Genomic DNA, 24,879 nt, shown 5'->3' on the forward strand with positions numbered 1-24,879 from the left:
CTTATCTGATTTAGGATTCTCCTCAGGTTTCCCCCCTCCACAATATCATTGACATTTCTCATTCTCTATCAACTTCTCTCTCATTCATTTTCCTCTATATACTTAGGGGCTGTTCTTTACATTTTAGTAGGGTTTGAAAAATTTTTTAGAAAGAATGCATGTCATGTACACTATCTTTAACTGATTCATTGATGCTTTTTTCTTCCATAGCCTTTTTCTGTAACCAAATGATTGATCACTTTTAGCTTGGAGAAACCTGGAATCTGCAGTCAAAGTACTTATCAGTCATCACGTATACATATATACAATACATACTTTTCTAACAGGAACTTGATATAAAAGTATCTTTTATTTGCTTGATGAAATTGTTCATTCAGAGGCTTACTGCTGAATAATCTCAAATTTTCTAGTTCTTTCTGAACTCTGGATTCCTGGATTAAATTAAACTGTTTTGGTTCAAACTCCTTTCCAAGGTGACTTATTCAAACTAACTTCTCTCAGCTTTTGACTTAATTGTTCTTTTTTTTTTAATTAGGTAATTTCCTCAATTACATTTCCAATGCTATCCAAAAAGTCCCCAATACACTCCCCCCACCAATCCCCCACCCACCCACCCCCACCCCTTGGCCCTGGCATTCCCCTGTACTGGGGCATATCAAGTTGGCAAGTCCAATGCGGCTCTCTTTCCAATGATGGCCTACTAGGCCATCTTTTGATACAAATGCAGCTAGAGACAAGAGCTCTGGGGGTACTGGTTAGTTCCTAATAATGATCCACCTATGGGGTTGCAGTTCCCTTTAGCTCCTTGGGTACTTTCTCTAGCTCCTCTATTGGGGGCCCTGTGATCCATCCAATAGCTGACTGTGAGCATCCACTTCTGTGTTTGCTAGGCCCCGGCATTGTCTCACAAGAGACAGCTATATCTGGGTCCTTTCAGCAAAATCTTGCTAGTGTATGCAATGGTGTCAGCGTTTGGAAGCTGATTATGGGATGGATCCCTGGATATGGCCGTCTTTAGATGGTCCATCCTTTCTTCACAGCTCCAAACTTTATCTCTGTAACTCTTTCCATGGGTGTTTTGTTCCCAATTCCAAGAAGGGGCACAGTGTCCACACTTTGGTCTACGTTCTTCTTGAGTTTCATGTGTTTAACAAATTGTATCTTATATCTTGGGTATCCTAAGTTTTTGGGCTAATATCGACTTATCAGTGAGTACATATTGTGTGAGTTCCTTTGTGAATATGTTACCTCACTCAGAATGATGCCCTCCAGATCCATCCATTTGCCTAGGAATTTCATAAATTCATTCCTTTTAATAGCTGAGTAGTACTCCATTGTGTAAATGTACCACATTTTCTGTATCCATTCCTCTGTTGAGGGGCATCTGGGTTCTTTCCAGCTTCTGGCTATTATAAATAAGGCTGCTATGAACATAGTGGAGCATGTGGCCTTCTCACCGGTTGGGACATGTTCTGGATATATGCCCAGGAGAGGTATTGCTGGATCCTCCGGTAGTACTATGTCCAATTTTCTGAGGAACCACCAGACTGATTTCCAGAGTGGTTGTACAAGCTTGCAATCCCACCAACAATGAAGGAGTGTTCCTCTTTCTCCACATCCTCTCCAGCATCTGCTGTCACATGAATTTTTGACCTTAGCCATTCTGACTGGTGTGAGGTGGAATCTCAGGGTTGTTTTGATTTGCATTTCCCTGATGATTAAGGATGTTGAACATTTTTTCAGGTGCTTCTCTGCCATTCGGTATTCCTCAGGTGAGAATTCTTTGTTCAGTTCTGAGCCCCATTTTTTAATGGGGTTATTTGATTTTCTGGAGTCCACCTTCTTGAGTTCCTTATATATATTGGATATTAGTCCCCTATCTGATTTAGGATAGGTAAAGATCCTTTCCCAATCTGTTGGTGGTCTTTTTGTCTTATTGACGGTGTCTTTTGCCTTGCAGAAGCTTTGCAACTTTATGAGGTCCCATTTATCGATTCTCGATCTTACAGTGCAAGCCTTTGCTGTTCTATTCAGGAATTTTCCCCTGTACCCATATCTTCGAGGCTTTTCCCTACTTTCTCCTCTATAAGTTTCAGTGTCTCTGGTTTTATGTGGAGTTCCTTAATCCACTTAGATTTGACCTTGGTACAAGGAGATAGGAATGGATCAATTCGCATTCTTCTACATGATAACTGCCAGTTGTGCCAGCACCATTTGTTGAAAATGCTGTCTTTTTTCCACTGGATGGTTTTTGCTCCCTTGTCAAAGATCAAGTGACCATAGGTATGTGGGTTGATCTCAGGGTCTTCAATTCTGTTCCATTGGTCTACTTGTCTGTCGTTATACCAGTACCATGCAGTTTTTATCACAATTGCTCTGTAGTACAGCTTTAGGTCAGGCATGGTGATTCCTCCAGAGGTTCTTTTATCCTTGAGAAGAGTTTTTGCTATCCTAGGTTTTTTGTTGTTCCAGATGAATTTGCAGATTGCCCTTTCCAATTCTTTGAAGAATTGAGTTGGAATTTTGATGGGGATTACATTGAATCTGTAGATTGCTTTTGGCAAGATAGCCATTTTTACAATGTTGATCCTGCCAATCCATGAGCATGGGAGTTCTTTCCATCTTCTGAGATCTTCTTTAATTTCTTTCTTCAGAGACTTGAAGTTCTTGTCATACAGATCTTTCACTTCCTTAGTTAGAGTAACGCCAAGGTATTTTATATTGTTTGTGACTATTGAGAAGGGTGTTGTTTCCCTAATTTCCTTCTCTGCTTGTTTTTTCTTTGTGTACAGAAAGGCCATTGACTTGCTTGAGTTAATTTTATATCCAGCTACTTCACCAAAGCTATTTATCAGGCTTAGGAGTTCTCTGGTGGAATTTTTAGGGTCACTTATGTATACTATCATATCATCTGCAAAATGCGATATTTTGACTTCTTCCTTACCGATTTGTATCCCCTTGATCTCCTTTTGTTGTCTAATTGCTCTGGCTAGGACTTCAAGTACAATGTTGAATAGGTAGGGAGAGAGTGGGCAGCCTTGTCTAGTCCCTGATTTTAGTGGGATTGCTTCCAGATTCTCACCATTTACTTTGATGTTGGCTACTGGTTTGCTGTATATTGCTTTTATCATGGTTAGGTTTGGGCCTTGAATTCCTGATCTTTCCAAGACTTTTATCATGAATGGGTGTTGGATTTTGTCAAATGCTTTTTCAGCATCTAACGAGATGATCATGTGGTTTTTGTCTTTGAGTTTGTTTATATAATGGATTACATTGATGGATTTTCGTATATTGAACCATCCTTGCATCCCTGGGATGAATCCTACTTGGTCAGGATGGATGATTGTTTTGATGTGTTCTTGAATTCGGTTAGCAAGAACTTTATTGAGGATTTTTGCATCAATATTCATAAGGGAAATTGGTCTGAAGTTCTCTATTTTTGTTGGGTCTTTATGTGGTTTAGGTATCAGAGTAATTGTGGCTTCATAGAATGAGTTGGGTAGAGTACCTTCTGATTCTATTTTGTGTAATAGTTTGTGAAGAACTGGGATTAGTTCTTCTTTGAAGGTTTGATAGAACTCTGCTCTAAACCCATCTGGTCCTGGGCTTTTCTTGGTTGGGAGACTATTAATGACTGCTTCTATTTATTTAGGGGATATGGGACTGTTTAGATCATTACCCTGATCTTGATTTAACTTTGATACCTGGTATCTGTCTAGAAACTTGTCCATTTCATCCAGGATCTCCAGTTTTGTTGAGTATAGCCTTTTGTAGAATGATCTGATGGTGTTTTGGATTTCTTCATGGTCTGTTGATATGTCTCCCTTTTCATTACTGATTTTGTTAATTATAGTACTTTCCCTATGCCCTCTAGTGAGTCTGGCTAAGGGTTTAATCTATCTTGTTGATTTTCTCAAAGAACCAGCTCCTCGATTGGTTGATTCTTTGAATTGTTCTTCTTGTTTCCACTTGGTTGATTTCACCCCTGAGTTTGATTATTTCTTGCCATCTACCCCTCTTGGGTGAATTTGCTTCCTTTTGTTCTAGAGCTTTTAGGTGTGTTGTCAAGCTGCTAATGTGTGTTCTCTCTAGTTTCTTTTTGGAGGCACTCAGAGCTATGAGTTTTCCTCTTAGAAATGCTTTCAGTGTGTCCCATAAGTTTGGGTATGTTGTGGCTTCATTTTCATTAAACTCCAGAAAGTCCTTAATTTCTTTCTTTATTCCTTCCTTGACCAAGGTATCATTGAGAAGAGTTGTTTAGTTTCCACGTGTGTGTTGGCTTTCTATAATTTATTTTGTTATTGAAGATCAGTCTAAGTCCATGGTGATCTGATAGGGTGCATGGGACAATTTCAATATTTTTGTATATATTGAGGCTTGTTTTGTGACCAATTATGTGGTCAGTTTTGGAGAACGTACCGTGAGGTGCTGAGAAGAAGTTATATCCTTTCGTTTTAGGATAAAATGTTCTGTAGATATCTGTCAGATCCATTTGTTTCATAACCTCTGTTAGTTTCACTGTGTCCCTGTTTAGTTTCTGTTTCTATGATCTGTCCATTGGTGAAAGTGGTGTGTTGAAGTCTCCCACTATTATTGTGTGAGGTTCAATGTGTGCTTTGAGCTTTACTAAAGTATCTTTAATGAATGAGGCTGCCCTTGTATTTGGTGCATAGATATTCAGAATTGATAGTTCCCCTTGGAGGATTTTACCTTTGATGGGAATGAAGTGCCCTTCCTTGTCTTTTTTGATGACTTTGGGTTGGAAGTCAATCTTATCAGATATTATAATGGCTACTCCAGCTTGTTTCTTCCTACCATTTGCTTGGAAAATTGTTTTCCAGCCTTTCATTCTGAGGTAGTGTCTATCTTATTTTCTGAGATGAGTTTCCTGTAAGCAGCAAAATGTTGGGTCCTGTTTCTGTAGCCAGCCTGTTAGTCTATGTCTTTTTATTGGGGAGTTGAGTCCATTGATATTAAGAGATATTATGGAGAAATAATTGTTGCTTCCTTTTATTTTTGTTGTTAGAGTTGGTGTTCTCTTTTTGTGGCTGTCCTCTTTTAGGTTTGTTGAGGGATTATCTTCTTGCTTTTTCTATGACGTGGTTTCTGTCCTTGTATTGGTTTTTTTCTGTTATTATCCTTTGAAGTGCTGGATTCGTGGAAACATAATGTGTGAATTTGGTTTTATCGTGGAATACTTTGTTTTCTCCATCTATGGTAATTGAGAGTTTGGCTGGGTATAGTAGCCTGGGCTGGAATTTGTGTTCTCTTAGTTTCTGTATAACATCTGTCCAGGCCCTTCTGGCTTTCATAGTCTCTGGTGAAAATCCGGTGTAATTCTGATAGGCTTGCCTTCATATGTTACTTGACCTTTTTCCCTTACTGCTTTTAGTATTCTATCTTTATTTAGTGCATTTGTTGTTCTGATTATTACGTGTCGGAAGGAATTTCTTTTCTGGTCCAGTTTATTTGGAGTTCTGTAAGCTTCTTGTATGTTCATGGGTATCTCTTTCTTTAGGTTTGGGAAGTTTTCTTCTATAATTTTGTTGAATATATTTGCTGGTCCTTTGAGTTGAAAATCTTCATTCTCATCTACTCCTATTATCCATAGGTTTGGTCTTCTCATTTTGTCCTGGATTTCCTGGATATTTTGAGTTAGGATCTTTTTGGATTTTGTATTTTCTTTGATTGTCGTGCCGATGTTCTCTATGGAGTCTTCTGCACCTGAGATTCTCTCTTCCATCTCTTGTATTCTGTTGCTGATGCTCGTATCTATGGTTCCAGATTTCTTTCCTAGTGTTTCTATCTCCAGTGTTGCCTCAATTTGGGTTTTCTTCATTGTTTCTACTTCCCTTTTTAGGTCTTGGATGGTTTTATTCAATTCCATAACCTGTTTGGTCTGGTTTTCCTGCAATTCTTTAATGGATTTTTGTGCTTCCTCTTTAATGTCTTCTACCTGTTTAGCAGTGTTCTCCTGCAATTCTTTAAGGGAGTTTTGTGCTTCCTCTTTAATGTCTTCTACCTGTTTAGCAGTGTTCTCCTGCAATTCTTTAAGGGATTTTTGTGCTTCCTCTTTAATGTCTTCTACCTGTTTACCAGTGTTCTTTTGTATTTCTTTAAGTGTGTTATTAAAGTCCTTCTTCATGTCCTCTACCATCATCGTGAGATATGCTTTTAGAACCGGGTCTAGCTTTTCCAGTGTGTTGGGGTGCCCTGGACTGGGCGAAGTTGGAATGCTGGGTTCTGATGATGGTGAGTGGTCTTGGTTTCTGTTAGTAAGATTCTTATGTTTACCTTTTGCCATCTGGTAATCTCTGGGATTAGTTGTTATTGTTGTCACTGTTTAAAGATTGGAGCAGACTCTGTGTTCCACTCACCAGATGTCTCAAAATCCTGTGGTGGGTGTCGTGGGTAGCTGGCAGGTGTCAGCCGACCCTGTGCTCTAGCTACCCTGGTGCTGTTCTGACCGGAAGAGGCTTGTGGCCCTACTCCGACTTAATTGTTCTTGACCTCAAACTATGGCAATCTTTTCTAATCTTTTGGCTTCTTCTAGCTCTCTGGCTCCTTCTGTCTACATCTACAACCTGTTTGTATAAAACTGTCCCAGGAATACTAACTCTGGATATCTCTCTCTGGATCTTTCTCTCTCTCTCTCTCTCTCTCTCTCTCTCTCTCTCTCTGTCTCTCTGTCTCTGTCTCTCTCTCTCTCTCTCTCTCAGCTATACTCACTGAACTGAACTGAACTGAACTGAACTGAACTGAACTGAACTGAACTGAATTGCCTGAACCCTCTGACTAACACATTTTGTCAAATCTCTCCCTAATTTCATTACTTTGCCCCTCAATTAGATGTCACTTTCACATATGATTGCTTACTTCTGCAAACTAACCTTACCTTCATTGTTAGGAATTAAAGGTATGTACTAAGGGCATGCCTGTATTCTACCAAGAGAGAACAAAAGTATGTACTCCAGCCAGGGAGATTAATCATGTGTTTGCATTCTAGCCAGATTATACAGACCTACAAGGTCTTTGGATGTGATCCCTTGCTAGAGAATCCATATTGATGGATTAAAATTCTCTGTCAACTTGATATTTTGGCCTCAATTTCATATTGTTTAAACTAAAACAAACAAACAAAAACAAAGAAACAAACAAAAATAAAAAACTCTCACATTTGTGTCCATAAAATACACTGTATGTCAATAGTCTAAACAAAACTCAAAAGATAATGTAGCATTTTGTTTTGAATTATACCCACCAGAGTCGAAAAAATCACTCACAATCATTAGTATGACTTTACCTTTTATTCCACAAGTGATATTTCTGTCAAGTGGTGTGATAATTGGCTAGTGACACATATTTTATATGCTCTTGGGTAGCTCACCTGTTTGGAGGATACAAAAATTAATCAGAATATTGCATGCAATCTGGTAAATAAATTCTGTGATAAAAATGACAATTGGGGTTATTTCGTCATAGAGGGATCCCAGAAGACCATACCTAAATGGAATGTGGAAAACTAATTGCAAATTATCCAAGTATGACATGAAAACAATACAAACATAAAAGGTCCTCAATGAAGGTTTTAGGAAACATAAAACAACTGTGATCTTCTCAAAAGGCATCAGGCTTAGCAGAACAGTGTGAAAGGAAACAGGGAACTATGTAAGACAAAGTCTAGAGAGCCTGAAATGGTTTTTCAAGGCCTTTACCTGACTACCTAGTGGGTTTCATTTTAAATCTCCCAATGTAAGTTAACAGATCTTCCCATTTAACACCAGACAGGTGAATACTTATATGTACACATAAGTGCACATACACATATGCCCACAGGTATCCTGTTTCAAGACTTTCATATTCTCAACATGTCCCTGTAGTAACAGAAGGAGAAGGAGTCACAGCTTGGAGAAACAGCAGAGCAGACATCAAGCATCTTGATAGGAATCAGTGGTATATGTGGAGAATCAGAGAACCCAACTATTCCAAACTGTCTTAGTGACAACTGAATTTTTCCTAACTGTAAAGTTCAGTGAGCCACTGGCTCCTGGAAGTTCAATCAGAAGCTCTCCAAGGACATAATTCAAAAGTGAGTTCTACCTTGAATGGAAATCAAACAAACAAACAAACAAACAAAAAACAACAAATACAAAAACCCTTTTCCCAGCCCTTGGAAAAAATAAAACTGTAAAACATATAGATGAGATAGGTTTCCTTGCTCTATGCATTCTACAAGAAAGAAACATAGAACTCAGAATTTGGAGGAGGCCTAAAAAACAAGACAATGGAAATAGTTATCAGTATTTGAAAAGAAAAAGACAGGAGATAATATGGGATAAAATAGCTTATTTTAATATATATATATAATATATTACACATATATATTATATATATTTGTATATATATAATATATTACACGTATATTATATATATTTGTATATATAATATATTACACGTATATTATATATATTTGTATATATATATATATATATATATATATATATATACAATAGTGACTCAAAGGTAAACTGAAGTTTGCCTAAAATAACTCTTCATGTTATAGTCGAATAAGTTTTTGCTAATAATTTGATGCTCACAGTGCATTGACAGAAGCTGACTAGTTCTTTTTATACTTGCCCTCATAAATTAAAAACAATATACTGCAGAAAAGTGAAGTTGCTCAAGGTCAGACATAGTGCTACTGAGCCTGAGACATAAGCCTAGACCTTAAATGTTGCTTTCTACTGTCTACCAGTCTTTTTTCATATACTTTTCTCTGGCTGGGAGTAGGGCAAAGGAGTTGGCTTGGGTTATAGAAACTCTGAAACAATTGTCATCTAAGTGTCCTGCATGGTAGCTCACAGACGATCTAGAAATGTTTTAAAGAAATAAAATTGTCTTGAGACTACAACTGGAGTTTATCAATGTCTTTCAAGCTCAGGTTCCTTCACCTTATTCATAATATCGAACAAAGATTACAAGGAGCAAAAGCAAAGATAATTGACATGTGGGCCTATTGGTCTTTCCCCAGGCCATCTGGGAACTTAAATAGCCAACAGTTAATTAAAAATAAACTGACACTTTACTTTCAGGATAGTTTTAATAACCATTTATAAATGTTACATTAAAAATTCATACACTGTTATCAACTACTGCTAAGGATTTACAGCACAATGACGGTGTTATGAATGTTTTATAGGTTCTGAGGAGAAGGCTCTTACAGTAGAAATATTTTCAGAAGATTGTTTGTCTTTTCTCGGCCACATCTGAAGCACTTAAGAAAACAGCAGCTCATGGAATAAAAACAGTTCTCAAAGTTCTTGTTGGTATCATCACCTCCCATTTGTAGCTAGACTCTGTTCTTTCCTTGGGCATCTAATACCTTCCCAATAGGATTCATTCCCAATACTGCATGCTATAGCAAGAGAAAACAAAAGACTTAAAAATGGCATGATAATCTATTCCCCCAAAAGACGTTGCCTGGAATTTGACAGTTAAATGGGCAGAGGTAGAAGAAATGATGTTCATATTAAAGGGAAATTGTCATAGATAGAGGGAGGCATCGTGGATTCTGCTATGAATGATGTTTAACACATGGCCCACAGGCTGCCTGAAGCCAAGAATAGCTATGGATGGAGTCCCACAGAAATCATAAACCTACATTTTGTAAACCACTCTACACAATTTTTTTGCAATAATTTTTGTGAATCTATGTGTGGTTCTCAAGCATGGATTTTGTAGATTGACAATCTCAATGGGTGGGAAATGTCTATCTGTTAAATGATATTTGTTCTGCTTTACCATAAAAACCATATTCTGCATTACTTTGGTCACATCTGTGAATCCATGTAATATCACAATTCATTGTAGACACAATTTAGGCACCGTTGCTTTGGATATGCATGAATTTCATTCAAAAGCGGCAATTGAGTGGAAGTGAGGCTAAGAATTAGAGGCAAGTTTCTTGCAGCTGCTACCTCTGGTTTCTCCCAGTAAGAACCATAAAGCTGCATATATTGAAAGGGCAGAGGAGGATGCCAAATTGTCTGCTTTGCAGTTAACAATTGAAAAGTAAATTTTCTTTCTCAAGGACCAAGAATTACAAACTGTACCTTTTTAGAATCTAGAGATTGTGACTTGGTACCAATTCATGATGGGATTTTAAAGTCACAGAGGATTCCCTCCAGGAGAAACTCAGCTGCCAAGTTAAGGGAGAGAAGCAAAAGTAAAAATAAATGCTGTGATTGTTTTGATTTACAGTGCTACTTGAATTGTTGTGTTCCTTTATTAAGAACTTTTAGAGTATAGGAGAAATATAGTGCTGAGGTAATTCTGAATGATTAAAACTTCAGGAAGTTCGTGACTATAGCACAGGCTTTAGAAGCAAAAACTTATTCGAATATAACATGAAGAGTTATTTTAGGCAAACTTCAGTTTACCTTTGAGTCACTATTGTATTCTTAGTTCCAGCCAGGTTTCACTGGGAATAATCACGCCCCGTCACTTGTCATCATTCTATTCAGATAGTGAAAGGTCTGGGAGTGTCTGCCTGTGGATGTGTTTCTATATATCTTTTTCCAGTTGTTGATTATGACATAATACTAAAATACCATCATTATAACTATATAATGTTGGACCCATGCCTTTCAGAACCTTTTTTTCTCTCCATTTTTGAACTGGATTTCTTAAGTCAGCAATACTCATTTTTTAAACATTTAAAATTCACATCAATGTTTGATTATTTAAAAGTATTCGATATTAATTTCTTCTAGTAGAAAAAAATAAGTGCCTGAAAACCCAAGGAGCTAAGAGATATAGAAACAGCCAGAGTGAGGAAATAAAGGAGAATATCAGAGAATAAAAAATGAAAATAGAACCTGTGCATATGCAAGCTTATCTGTTGGATGCAAATAAGTGCTAGGTTAAGAGAGAAGGCAAGAGAAAGATGATTCAGAGATGGGATGCAAACATTTAAAATGATTCACAGCTTTATAGATTACATACTGAATAGTTATTAGAGCACCAACTCAAAAAGCCGTTAGCTTGTCATCATCTTATGATGAAATTGAACAAGCGATAGACTCTACCCTGCTTCACTTTTTCCCATGACATTGAAAAAAAAAAAGCATAAACCTTCTATACAAACAAACAAAAACAATACACCAGAAATATAACAAAAGATAACATTTCTCACAATATTATTGGGAAAATCAACCTCATGTATGATAATAATTTAATAACAGCCATTCCCAACCTTATATTTCCATATGAGCACACTATCTTCTCCCTACAAATGCATAGCAAAATTATACTCAGGGAAACAAAAGCAAAGAACAGTAGACGAATTCAGATCTGTCCTGTTCAGTTCACTGCTTCTCTTTCCCTCCACACTTTCCTTCTGAGACTTCTACCTATAAAGCTGATTTTCCCATTGCAATCCACAGGCTGTTACTTTGTTCTTTTCAAATCTATATCAGGGAGGCCAAATTCACTAAATCATGCACAAGAGGGATTATGTCAGTAGGAGCTTCAAAAACTTGGTTGCATTTGTTTCATCTTTCATTCAAGCAGACTGGATCAGATTCCCACTGTGCCTCAGCCTTATCAGTGATCATGTCTGCCATGGATTTGCAGGCAAGACAGATATTTTTTAAGCTCTTACTGTTGACTACATCCTTACACCCCTCATCTCAGATTGGATGATTCTTTCCTACGAGCCTTCTAAACTCCATCCATCTTGCACTTTCTCACATTGTAGCCTATGGGAATATATTCTATATCTGGATTTCCATAGAACTTTATAAGTAGTAAACAGACTCCAGCACTAAAAGAATTGAAGCTTTATAATCCACTGGCCTTTGTTTAATTGCAAAGAATACTTAACACAGATGGAAGATAGGCTAAATTTCTTTCTGATTCATGCCAGTAAGTGGCTATTTTCTGTTATGACAGGAGCTTGAGTAATCACTTCCTCTAACTGTCTGCTCTTTACATATTAAGTTACCAGAGATAAACTTGATAATTTCAAATTGTAGCTAAATACAGGGCAAGCTAATATCAGATATTTTTTTCATGCACACATGCTAACATGCTGTCAGTGAGAATGGATGCAATCATTCTGCTAGAAGGAAGAAGGGGTCTTGCAACCAGCACATCAAAACTTAATGAAACCCAGATAACTGTATCATGGTATAAGACAATGCCACACACTCACTTATATGTTCACTCATTCAAAGATCTCAGAATGAGTACCTGCTCTGTGTCTCTCCATGATCTGGGGTCTAGCAAATTCAGTAGAGGAAAATACCAACAAGAGTAATTCTTCTCTCATGGAGTTTTTATTCCAGGTGGAAGAGATCCAATACTTTGTCAGAAGTAGAGATGCAGGAAAGTGAATATTGATAATTGTTTGAAAATAGAGTGGAATTGTGTAGTGTAGAGCCTTCAATTGCATGTGCCTGTTCTGATGCTGAAACCTTGCTCATATGACATGAGGATACCTTCCTAACTGGAGAAGCAATGAAGAAGAGGGTTTACATATTTCACAGTGATGAAACCTCTGATGCCTCACAGGCAACAGAACCAAAGAAACAGAAGAGGATGTAGTACATTCCTGCTTTACAAGGTAGAGCATAGAGTCAAATTGGCATTTGCTAGACATTGGAGGGCAGAGGCTGAAAGCTTACATAATGTCTATGAGTGTTGATTCCTTCATTTGTAAAATAAAGCCTCATGCACACCATTATTCTTAAAAATAACTTATAAGATCAGATTTACTTTATCACTGTACCCAATATCCTATTGCCTAATAAATGTTAATATAGTATGTTAGTACCTTTTTCTTGTTGGTAGTAGAGAAGCTAATTTAGAATTTGGAAGGAATTTTTTTCAACTAATATTTTATTAAGTAAGTACTTCTGTTTTATATCTTTATTAGCTTTATGACTTTTGATACCTGCAGGGGAGGGCATAGGGAACTTTTGGGATAGCATTTGAAATGTACATGAAGAAAATATCTAATAAAAAAGAAAAAGAAAAGCGACAAACACATTCATAATTGAATAAATGAGGATGAAATGGAGTATATCTTTTTGTTCAAATATGGAGGGAAATTTTGGCAGGTGTTGGAAATAGAACTAGACAATAATTTATATGAAAAGGCCTTCTCCCCTGAATAAGAAACCTTACGGGTTGTACCTTACTGTGCTCAAAGAAAAAAGAAAACACTATCTTCTGAAATGAGAGTGGATGTTGTATCGCAAGTATGCCTTATGGTTTATATTATGAATCATAAAGATTTGAATATATTTTAGTAATTATCTCTAAAAACAGATGTTACCAAAACTCCATCCATTCTTTAAAAAAACATCTAACATGGACAGGATACACTATGGATCCTATAAATTGTGATGCAGTGAACTAAAGAACAGTTTTGAAGCTCATCCAGTGTTGTCCTGAGAGAATGGCCAACCTAAGATCTTAGCAGGTTTCTGTTTTGAATTGAAACTTTCTTTTAGTAAAATCCTATGAACTGATATTTAAAAGTCTACAGAGCACCAATACTTAATCCCATTTCATTAATAAATCAGTAGGTGGAAAAAACATAAACACAAAGGAGTTATGGACAAAAGATTTATGATGCAAAGAGTTTCAAAATTTTAGATTGAATTCTTATTCTAAGTATTATTAATACTATGAAGTAGACTGAAACTTCACATTTTTACATATATAAATATAATAACTTATGAAAACATTTTAGCTGAATTCTTAAAAAAAGGAATATCTCAAATGTTTGCCAATGAATTATAATATATGCTTTTCTAATTTTGCCTCCCTTACAATATAGGAACTGGCTTACTCTATCTGATAAGAGGTGGCTCATTTCCCAAGAGCAATCTGGTCAATAGCTGGAGAACATGGGTCCTGAACATTGTATTCATGCATTAATCATCATTGTGATGAGAAGTGGATTTGAGTCTCAATTTTACATGCTTTGTGAATTTCATTTACCATGTCTGAGATAAGTACCATACCATAAGTCTTCTTTTTATCAAGATTAAATCCCCAAATTCCTGGATTGGTTTGCATATTATTCGTAACAAAACCTTTAGGTTCTTATCTACCTCTATGGTTCATAATTAGTATAGTTAGCTCTTCAAACTGAGTTTTCATTAGTTATTGGTTTATTTGATTCAAATCAGTTTTCTTGAGTTCAGACAAAAAGTGTTTTTGTTCACTTTCCAAGTATTCCTCAGGTCAGCTAAAGGCTCAGTTCCATGTCATCCTGTCTCTGTCATGTGTTTGATGGAGTAGCTCCCCCCTGGGATTTTTAGCCTATCCAGGGCTCTAAAAATTTGCTGGCTGGACACAATGTAGGTCATCCCCATTGTACTTGAACAGCAAATCCAAATCAGATAGCCACAGGCAATTTCATAGCTGGATACCATAATGCAAATTGAGAAAGACAAGAAAGGGAGAATGAGAATTAGGAGGTTTAGGTTATGTAAATCAAGGGGTGAAAGTAGATCATTCAGGAGGATGTGATTTGCCACCACAGAGGTCAAGGAGGTGTGACTAACACTAAGGACTGACAGAAGACTCGGTAGTAATTTATAAGCAATAATATAGTAAACTCTATGAAAACATGACATTACTGTAGTCTCATTAAATTCAGCAGCAGATTTTTCTAAGTTTACAGAAGGTTTTTGTGTCTGATAAAGACACCTCCATAAACTGAGGACTCCAGTTTATGACAATTATAACATTCTCTTGTTTCTCCCCAAGTATTCTTGCTGCCATCGTTTCAATTGTATTTCATTTCAAATCTGGGAATGCCAAAGTTTTCCTGTGTTGTTTTCTAGACTGGAATTTTGCATGCTACTCTCTAAAGGCAAGGCTGTGGACATCCTTCCAACAACTTGGAGGTGAGAATAAATGGGAGAGTGCTGCTTTTGTTAATGCAGATAAACTTATTCTCCTTAATATGACCATGTCAACTTTTAGTCACAATTCTCTCCTAGAAAAATCAAATCAAATCCAAACAGAAATAAATGAAGAAATAAAACCTATGAATCCTGGTATCCTATGGGGCATCCACCAATTATTCCAATGACATTTTTTATTACTGGGCACAGTATAGTTAATAATTAATGTTTTTAAATGTAGTCATTTTAGCAACAGGGGAGCAAGTTTAAGGATTAAAGTACAAAGAAAAGTTTATTGAATGAGCACATAAATGAGGATGGTGCCTATCCACCATTTCACACTGCTTATGGTGCTAAATATTGTCAATGCACCCATAGTGTGCAAAATTACCTGAATTACCTGGGAGCGTAAAGCAGCTGCTATATCAGCAGTTACTTTGCCAATTGTTTAGAGACCGAGAAGTAGAACAAGCAGAGGAAAATACCAACAATAATTCTTGGAGCTATTGTTGCCTTGCCAAAAAAAAAAAAAAAAAAAAAACCCTGTGATTTTTTTAAATAAAACTCTCTGCCAGATATTAGAAGATGAAAGGCATGCTGGGACATATCATCAGGAAGCAAGTACTGAGAACAAACTGCATCATAGGAACATTCAACACCATGCAATACTCAGTTGAGATGTGACAACACACAGGCAATTATTCTCTGCATATTCATGAGGTTGAGAGAGATGCATACCCTTAAGAAGATACTGCCTGTGACAATGGGAGGGTAAATTGTATGTATTAAACAGAAGAGATGGTTGCTTATAATGGGTCCAGGCATGAGTCAAGGCCCTTGAGAAAGAGTGAACCAGTGAAATGAACTGTTATACTCGAGACTCTTGACAGTCATAGCTCTGTATTTAATACATAAATTATAAGAAATTTACTTAAGAAAAACTAGGGAAAAATAAGGAAAAATCATGGCTACAAGAATTGCAAACAAGACTCCACTCTTATCCAAAGACAAGGGGTCAGAAATTGAAATGTATAATTGGACACTCACAAATCTAATGTCCATATCTGAGAATTTTAAACATAGTAAGAAAAATGGCATCAATTATGGGCATGTGCAGATTTCAACTAGATATTAATTCCTTGCTAAATTATAACAATTGTTTAGACAGTGTTTATATTGTCTTGCATATTACAAAGAATCAAGAGATGACTTAACAGGCCCAGAAAATGTGCACTGCTTATATGCAAATATCATTTGATGCAAAAGATCTGAACTTAATAGTTACTACGTGCTACCATCCTTGATACTATTCAGATCATTTCTCCTTTGAAGGTTCTCTGCTCCCACAGCACATGTACAAGCACACACACGTGCACACACACACGCACACACACACACACACACACACACACACCTTTACTGACTCACTTTTTGTGAATGTATTCCACAGCCTTGTGCCCGACTATTTCCTGCTGGGCCTCAAATCTTCCCCTTCTCTTCTCTCAAGTATGTTACTCTGAATTCACTCACCCACATCTCCCTGTAGCAGTTTTAATTTAATCTTCTATGTAATACTTAGGTGAGGGTCAGTCAGAGATATTTTTCATAAAAGTAATATTTCAAAGAAAATAAAAGTCAGCCCTCAGTGGTCAAAATTTCATTAGGGCAAATTCAGAGGACTGTCTCCCTCCACTGTTCAGCGGGAGGAGCAGCAATGCATTTTTGCATTGACATTCTCCTGATTGGTGCCTTGAGGGAGGGCAAAACACTGGTAAATGAATGAATGAATGAATGAATGAATGAATGAACGAATGAATGAATGAGAGAATCACAGTGCAACTGGATAGCTAACCCTAAGGCTTCTATTTCCTGGAGTGAAATTCTGTTCCACAGAATTCACCTACTACATTCTCACATCGACTAAGACTTTTACATAACTCTCCCATTTGTAAAACTTAGATATCCATACATGAAGGTAAGTGGCCAACTGACAAAGCACAATTGCAAGATAAAAGAATATAAACACAGATGATGTCACTTTACTGTGGTTTTCTTTTTTTCCTTTTTTAAAAAAGATATTTTCTTTATTTGCATTTAAAATGCCATTCCAAAAGTTCCCTATACCCTCCCCAGGCCCTGCTCTCCTACCCACCCACTCGCACTTCTTGGCCCTGGAGTTCCCTGTACTGAGGCAGATAAAGTTTGCAATACCAAGGGGCCTCTAAGGGCCCTAATGATGGCCGACTAAGCCATCTTCTGCTACATATGCAGCTAGAGACACGAGCTCAGGTGGGTACTGGTTATTTCATATTGTTGTTCCACCTATAGGGTTGCAGACCCCTTCAGCTCCTTTGGTGCTTTCTCTAGCTTCTCCATTGGGGGCCCTGTGTTCCATCCTATAGATGACTGTGAGCATCCACTTCTGTATTTCCCAGGCACTGGCATAGCCTCACTCGAGACAGCTATATCAGGGTCCTTTCAGCAAAATCTTGCTGCCATATGCAATAGTGTCTGGGTTTGGTGGCTGATTATAGGATGGATCCCTGGGTGGCTTAGTCTCTGACCAAATTCCATGAAGTCATGTTTTCCAGACTGGCAGCCTCTAAAACGTGATAGGAACAAAACTGCACACTTCAAAAAGTAGGCATGAAAATAAGCATCACTCATGCTATTTTTTTCTCAACAACTTTACTAGGAAAATAAAGCAAACCTTTCTTGAACTTGCTGCTCTTTCAAACAACCTGGGAAAGCTGCCAATGGGTCTATGTTCACGTCCGGCTTATTTACAACTAAATAGTTTTAGGTAAGGCTTCTGATGTCTTTAAAAGTGAACTATGTGTCCTAATATACAATAAAAATTTAAAGTATTACCTATATTCAAACTCTCTCATAACTCTAGAAACAATGACCTGCAGCGAAAGAAAATAATCCACCATCTATCAGAAAAAAAATCTAAGGATGGGACCAGGCTGCAACCATGAATCTGCTAAACCAACGGGTGTGAACTTTCCCTCCCCTTTGTCACTAAAGTACTGGTCCTCTAACCTGTTGTTAGAGTGAGTTATTTATTCTTGTTAAATAGGTTCTTCAGGGGCATTAATTTAAATAGTTACATCATCCACTCCACGTTTCTGCAGTCTATATTACTAGAGACTGTAAAACTGTGTTGTTGAAGGATTTATTTCAAAGCTGAAATCCTTCCTCAGCATCATCTTCCATTCCAGCTGGCTACCTCTTTTTACCAAATATCCTTTTTCCCAGGGCAATGTGCTTACATCTCGTTTCTTCTCACATCAGTCTTTTATTTCTTTTTTTTAAAACAATTTTTATTAGATATTTTCTTTATTTACATTTCAAATGCTATTCTGAAAGTCCCCTATACACACCCTCCCACCCTGTTCCCCAACCCACCCACTCCCACTTCCTGGCTCTGGTGTTCCCCTGTACTGGGGCATATAATCTTTACAAAACCAAGGGCCTCTTCCTCCCAATGATGGCCGACTAGGCCATCTTCTGATACATATGCAGCTAGAGACCTGAGCTCTGGGGGTACTGGATAGTTCATATCATTGTTCCTATAGGGTTGCAAACCCCTTTAGCTCCTTGGGTACTTTCTCTAGCTCCTTCCTTGGAGGCCCTGTGTTCCATCCAATAGATGACTGTGCAGATCCACTTCTGTATTTGGCAGGCACTGGCATAGCCTGACAAGAGACAGCTATATCGGGGTCCTGTCAGCAAAATCTTGCTGGCATATGCAATAGTGTCTGGGTTTGTTGGTTTATGGGATGGATCCCCAGGTGGGGCAGTCCCTGGATGGTCCTTCCTTCCATCTTAGCTCCAAACTTTATCTCTGTAACTCTTTCCATGGGTAATTTGTTCCTCATTCTAAAGAGGAACAAAGTATCCACACTTTGGTCTTCCTTCTTGATTTTTCATGTGTTTTGCAAATTGCATCTTGAGTATTCTAAGTTTCTGGGCTAATATCCACTTATCAATGAGTAGTGCATGTCATGTGAGTTCTTTTGTGATTGGGTTATCTCACTCAGGATGATATCCTCCAGATTCATCCACTTGCCTAAGAATTGCATAAATACATTCTTTTAATAGCAGAGTAGTACTCCATTGTGTAAATGTACCACATTTACTGTATCCATTCCTCTGTTGAGGTACATCTGGTTTCTTTCCAGTTTCTGGTTATTATAAATAAAGCTTCTATGAACATAGTGGAGCATGTGCTCTTCTTACCGGGTGGAACATCTTTTGGGTATATGCCCAAGAGAGGTATTGCTGGATTCTCCAGTAGTACTATGTCCAATTTTTTGAGGAACCACTAGACTGATTTTCAGAGTGGTTGTACAAGCTTACAATACCACCAACAATGGAGGAGTGTTCCACTTTCTCCACATCCTCACTAGCATCTGCTGTCACCTGAATTTTTGATCTTGGCCATTCTGACTGGTATGAGATGGAATCTCAGGTTTGTTTTGATTTGCATTTCCCTGATGATTAAGGATGTTGAACATTTTTTTCAGTTCTTCTCAGCCATTCAGTATTCCTCAGTTGAGAATTTTTGTTTAGCCCTGTACCCCATTCTTTAATGGGGTTATTTGATTTTCTGGAGTCCAGCTTCTTGAGTTCTTTGAATATATTGGATATTCAGTCTTTTATTTCAAGTTGTATATAAATCTATGCTTATAATTGTCCTTCTAATTTGTTTTTGTTTTCTTTTCTTACTGAAAGGAACTTAACCTTTTAAGCATTTCTACACAAACCACCTTCACCTTCTAAGATAATTCTTGTTTCTTCAATAATTTGGAAATAGTTTCATTCATTATTTACTGATCCTGAGATTTTGGTTAATGGGTGCGTGAATGGGTAGGTCACTTCCTCCAAGGATACAGATAAATTCTTTTGTGTCAACCTCAAATCTGCTTTCTATTAATTTTAACATTTTTAGTGCACTGTAAATTTTGCTCTTAGATATGTCTATTACCTATCAAGCAGTTGTTATTCCTTCCCTCTGCCTCTGCTTCTAAGAAATAAATTCCCTCTTACACAACACATACACACAAACACACACACATGCACACACATTCAAATCCACCAGTTTTAAGTATTGTTGATATTTTAATTTTTAATTTACTCATTGTCATCCTTTTTTATCAGTAGTTATTCTGAAAGCAAGTAAAGTCCTTCCTTTTGTTTTTGTTTTATTGTTTTTTTGTTTTTTTGCTTTTTGTTTTTTGTTTTTCTGGGAGCCTTCTCTAGTCAGGCTGGAACTGAGGTAGACAGGAACTTCCACTATTAGGCTAGCTGTCAGAGTGCTAGTTTATGCTATGCAGGCTTCTGGAGGAAGAAGCTCATCAGATATTTTATAAATCTTGTGAGATACAATAATGACTGAGCTGGCAAGATGTATACTCACTGGTACAATAATGGCTTGATTCTGATTGCGGTAGCTATCAGCTTTCGGATTAGAATTTACGCCCACACCATAGGAAAACACTCATTTCTTATACTATAAACCTGGTGAAGCTCTGACTAGGAAGATAATAGGCAATAGAGGAGGGACCGCTACTATCATTTTGCTAAATGGACTTCTGAAACTTACTTGTGAACACTCATGTTTATATCTATATATTACTGTTCCTAGAAATTTCAGTGAAACTTGTTCTTAGGACAGGTGATCAATGCAGAAAACAAAAGATAAATAGCCTAAATGGGGCAGATATATCATCTCCTACAAAACTCAGGGACCGTCTTAGGAGAAAGACTGGTAAGAATTGAGAGCAAGAGGATTGGGAGATTTTTATAAAAAGGCAGCTGCTGGACATGCCATGCCAGTTGTTTTTCTGAACTCACAGCAAATATGGCTACCCACACTTGATTTGAGCAATATTGGTCTAATCAGCACTTCATTATAGAAATGGGAGAGCTCTCTAGAACCTTCCAGGGCCTGTGGAACTATTGACAATAATTGATAGCTGAGAGAATTGGGTGTAAATTTTTTCAGTGATGTGCCCAATGACAAGGACACCATGTTCCCATGAATAATGACCCTTCCATTCTTAAACATGCACCTGTCATAAACTGAGTTTGTCATATACAAAAAAAAAATGTACATGAAAGCATGAATGGTACTTGTTGCGAACATTGTGAAGAGTTTCATAAGGAAGAGGAAAGATCAGGGAAATTTACAGGAATGAAAATGACTAAAACTCTTTATCTACATGTTTGAAAATGTGAAGAAGGAGCCTTTTTCCAAGCTTCATGGCCATTCTTGATATTTGTCATATCAACACATGTGATTCACAACCACTTGTTCCAATGGCAGAGCAGATTGCAGCTTCAAGGAGGATTTCTTCAGCTTCTTGTCTGTTTACTGTCTTCCAACAAAGTTCTGGAAAATAATAACACTCTCATCAGAGCCACATAGATTGCATATTAACTTTGTGGTAGATTTTATCTTAATTTATTTTCCAGGACTGACTTAAGTTAGTCTTCCAGTCCTGAATGTGGCTATTACACTTATTGTGTAGAGGAATATGCAAATATACTGCCATCAGCCATTTTGAGGTTACACAATTCATGATTAATGTTGGGCATATTCAAACTTGTCCTCCCTAACAGCAGAGTCCATAGTCTAAACCAATCTTGAAGTGTAATACTTGTATGCTATACTTTGATAAGGAAGCAAGTGAGTGGTATTGTAAATCTACACTGCCCTGTAGCCCTCTCTACATTCCTAAAAGAAAAACTAGGCTCTAAACCCACCCTGTGATGTTGAGCTCACCCCGAACATCTGCACCATGTGCTCTAGACAAGTGTTGACTAGCATACTATTTTTACGCTAGCACAAATACTGATCTGGATAACCATCAGGTCTCAGTGCACAGGTACTCCCCCCAAAGGAAGACATTTCAAATTCACAGAAGTGTTTTTCTAATATGCAGTGACATTTCTGACAGGACTGAGACTTGCCTTGAGCATGAAGGAAGCAAGGATGATAAATATTGAGCCATTTCTCAGGCTGTTCCTGTTCAAAATGCAATAACAGTCTCATTAGCAAATACTGGATCAAATATTTCCAACATCCTCTCAAAATTTCCAATGCCATGGTGTTAACATTAGGCATTTGGATGAGATGGGATTCCCTGCCAAAGGTTTTAACCTTTATCACTTACTAAAAATTTAGCTCAGCAATACTCATCAATTACCCAGTACTTAAAACACAGGGTTATGCATTTATAATTAGTATGGATTAGATATTATTTTCCATACAGTTTAGACCAGTCAATTTAGAGAGCCACACAGCTGCTCAATAATGCAAATGATGCCTATTTAAATTAGTGTACTACAGGCATTTTTTTTTTTTTCACAAGAAGCAGCAAAAGAGAGTTGGAACAGCATTACCCTTAAGTGAAACCCATTTCCAATTCTGGACCTGTTAATTATTAGCTAAGTAAACATGAGTATAGTTTTACCTTCCTGAACTCCTATTTTCTCAAATGGGGAATAAGGACAAGAAGCTCAGCTGTAAAGAATGCTATAAGCATTACAGTGACTCTATTTAGAAGAGTTGGCACACATTGGTGGCTTAATAATGGTACTCACATTTATTTTTATTATTCTTTTCATCATGTGGAAGATATTATTGATTCCTCCCACTGTGCTAAGAGAGGAAATGCAATTTTGGATCCGGGCCTTGGAAGATAATTAAGTTTTGGTCTGGTGGATAAGTGAGCAACTTTATGGCCACAGAATGCAATAGTCCTTAATATATGTTTTTGTACTTTCTACAAATATTTATTGAGTTGTTGTTTCTGGTCCTAGAGACAGAATGAAAATGGCCTCCTTTCAGTTGTCACTCTTTACAACGTTGCTTTCTGTCTCTTCAAGTTAGAGTGGCCACATGCTTCACTTTCAAAAATTATATTTGTACCTTTCAAAATAAGTTAAGAATATCAACCCTTGTCACCTGTGGAAGAGTTTCTGTTCCTCACCTCTATTGTTTACACAATAATGACATAAATCACTTAGCTTAATTTATTGCAGGAGTTGTGCCTTCTTTAATTGTCTGAACTCTCTCTCTCTGTCTCTCTCTCTCTCACACACACACAAAATCATGCACATATTCAGCTGTCTCTAAAATTCAATACCATGAATATAATGGCCACATGACTCATTATCTTCTCATTATTAAATTTGGTCCATAAAGCTCTTTGGTCTATTACTTGAAAAATGAGAGCAGTAAAAACTGTTTGGAATGTAAAACTTTGCTGGTTCCCTAAAACATATTTGGCTCAGTGGCCCTAGAAAACATCGTCCTTCATTGTACAAGACTTGAGAGGTACATGGAGTGGGAAATACTTTCTTACCTCTGTCATATATATATATGACATATAAATATATATATATATATGTATATATATATATATCACTGTCTACAGCACATGACTTGCAAGATTTTGTTTCTAATTATGACAAAGTGAGATGTAGTTTTAATTAATAATTAAATATGTGACTAGAACAAACTACTCTTTCAGTTTCAGAATATAAGGAGATGTTGACTCAGCATAGAGTGATTAAGGTACACAATTAGTCATTTTTGTTCATCATAAGATGGCAGTGAGCTTTGATCAATTATGAGACTACACTTACTTATATTCTCCATATAAATAAGTTTGCAGCATACCTGTAATATCAGTCCAAAACATTGTATGATATCAACATATAAATTGAAACAGAAAATAAAGAGTAGCTTTCATCTCAATATACTTACAGTTTAACTGACAAAACATCTTAAAAACAAGCCATAGCCAAGCATGGTGGCACACGCCTTTAATCCCAGCACTAGGGAGGCAGAGGCAGGCAGATTTCTGAGTTCGAGGCCAGCCTGGTCTACAGAGTGTTCCAGGACAGCCAGGGCTATAAAGAGAAACCCTGTCTCAATAAAAAACAAACAAACAAACAAATAAACAAACAAAAACCAACCAAGCCATAATGCACTCTGAGTAGTCAATTAGAAGTGAAACAAAGAAGGGTCAATTAATATCTAATTATCAAAATGCTTCATAGATTTTTTTTTACATTTTTTTTATTTTATATTTTTCCTATATTATTTTCTGATCTCAGTTTACCCTCTCTCTTCTCTTCCTAGTCCTTCTCCCCAACCCTCTTCTCTTCTAGATCCATTCCTTTTCTTTTTCACTAAAAAAATAAAGAAAGAAAGAAAGTAAATACATAAATAAATATATAAATAAATAAGGCAGGATTCCCAGAGATTTCCACCAATCATGGCCTAACGGGTTATAATAAACCTGGACCAAAATGCATATAAAGGCTGCATCAGCAACCCAGTGTGAGAAAAAGGATCCCACCAAGCTACACAACCAGGCCTAGTTTAGACCCAAACAGTGTCTGTGTTTGAAGCCTTAGTCTCTGGGAGCTCTTTTAAGCCCTGCTGAGTAGATTGTCTGGGCTGTGTACTCATGGTGTTCTCTACAGTCCTTCATCCTGGTCTTCTGAGGGGTTCCCCTGTATCCTTCCCGTGATTGGCTGGGGTTTTCTCCATCTGTTCCTATCAGTTTCTACATGATACCTCTCTGATGACAATTAGGCTACGAAACTATCTGTGACTATGGCAGAATATCATTATAAATCATTTTATTGACATTTTTCCAGTCTTGTTTGCTTCCATCCTGGGTCTCTGGGAAGTTCTGCCAATAGTTCCAGGACAGAAAATATATGACATGATTTATTGCATCTATGTGAGTAATTGATAAACTAAATTCCTGCTAAATTATGTGGGCAAAGGGAAAAAATGAACATAATAACAGGAACAATAGGTTTGGCCATGAAGTGCTTACAGCTACCTTACTTTTTCTCGCAGTTAAAGATTTATTGCTCAGGAGAGCATCCAATAGCAGCTACACATAGAAGAAAGAGATGAAAG

This window comes from Mus caroli, unplaced genomic scaffold, assembly GCF_978045245.1.
Source record: "Mus caroli unplaced genomic scaffold, Mus_caroli_1 scaffold_6, whole genome shotgun sequence".
NCBI lineage: Eukaryota > Metazoa > Chordata > Mammalia > Rodentia > Muridae > Mus > Mus caroli.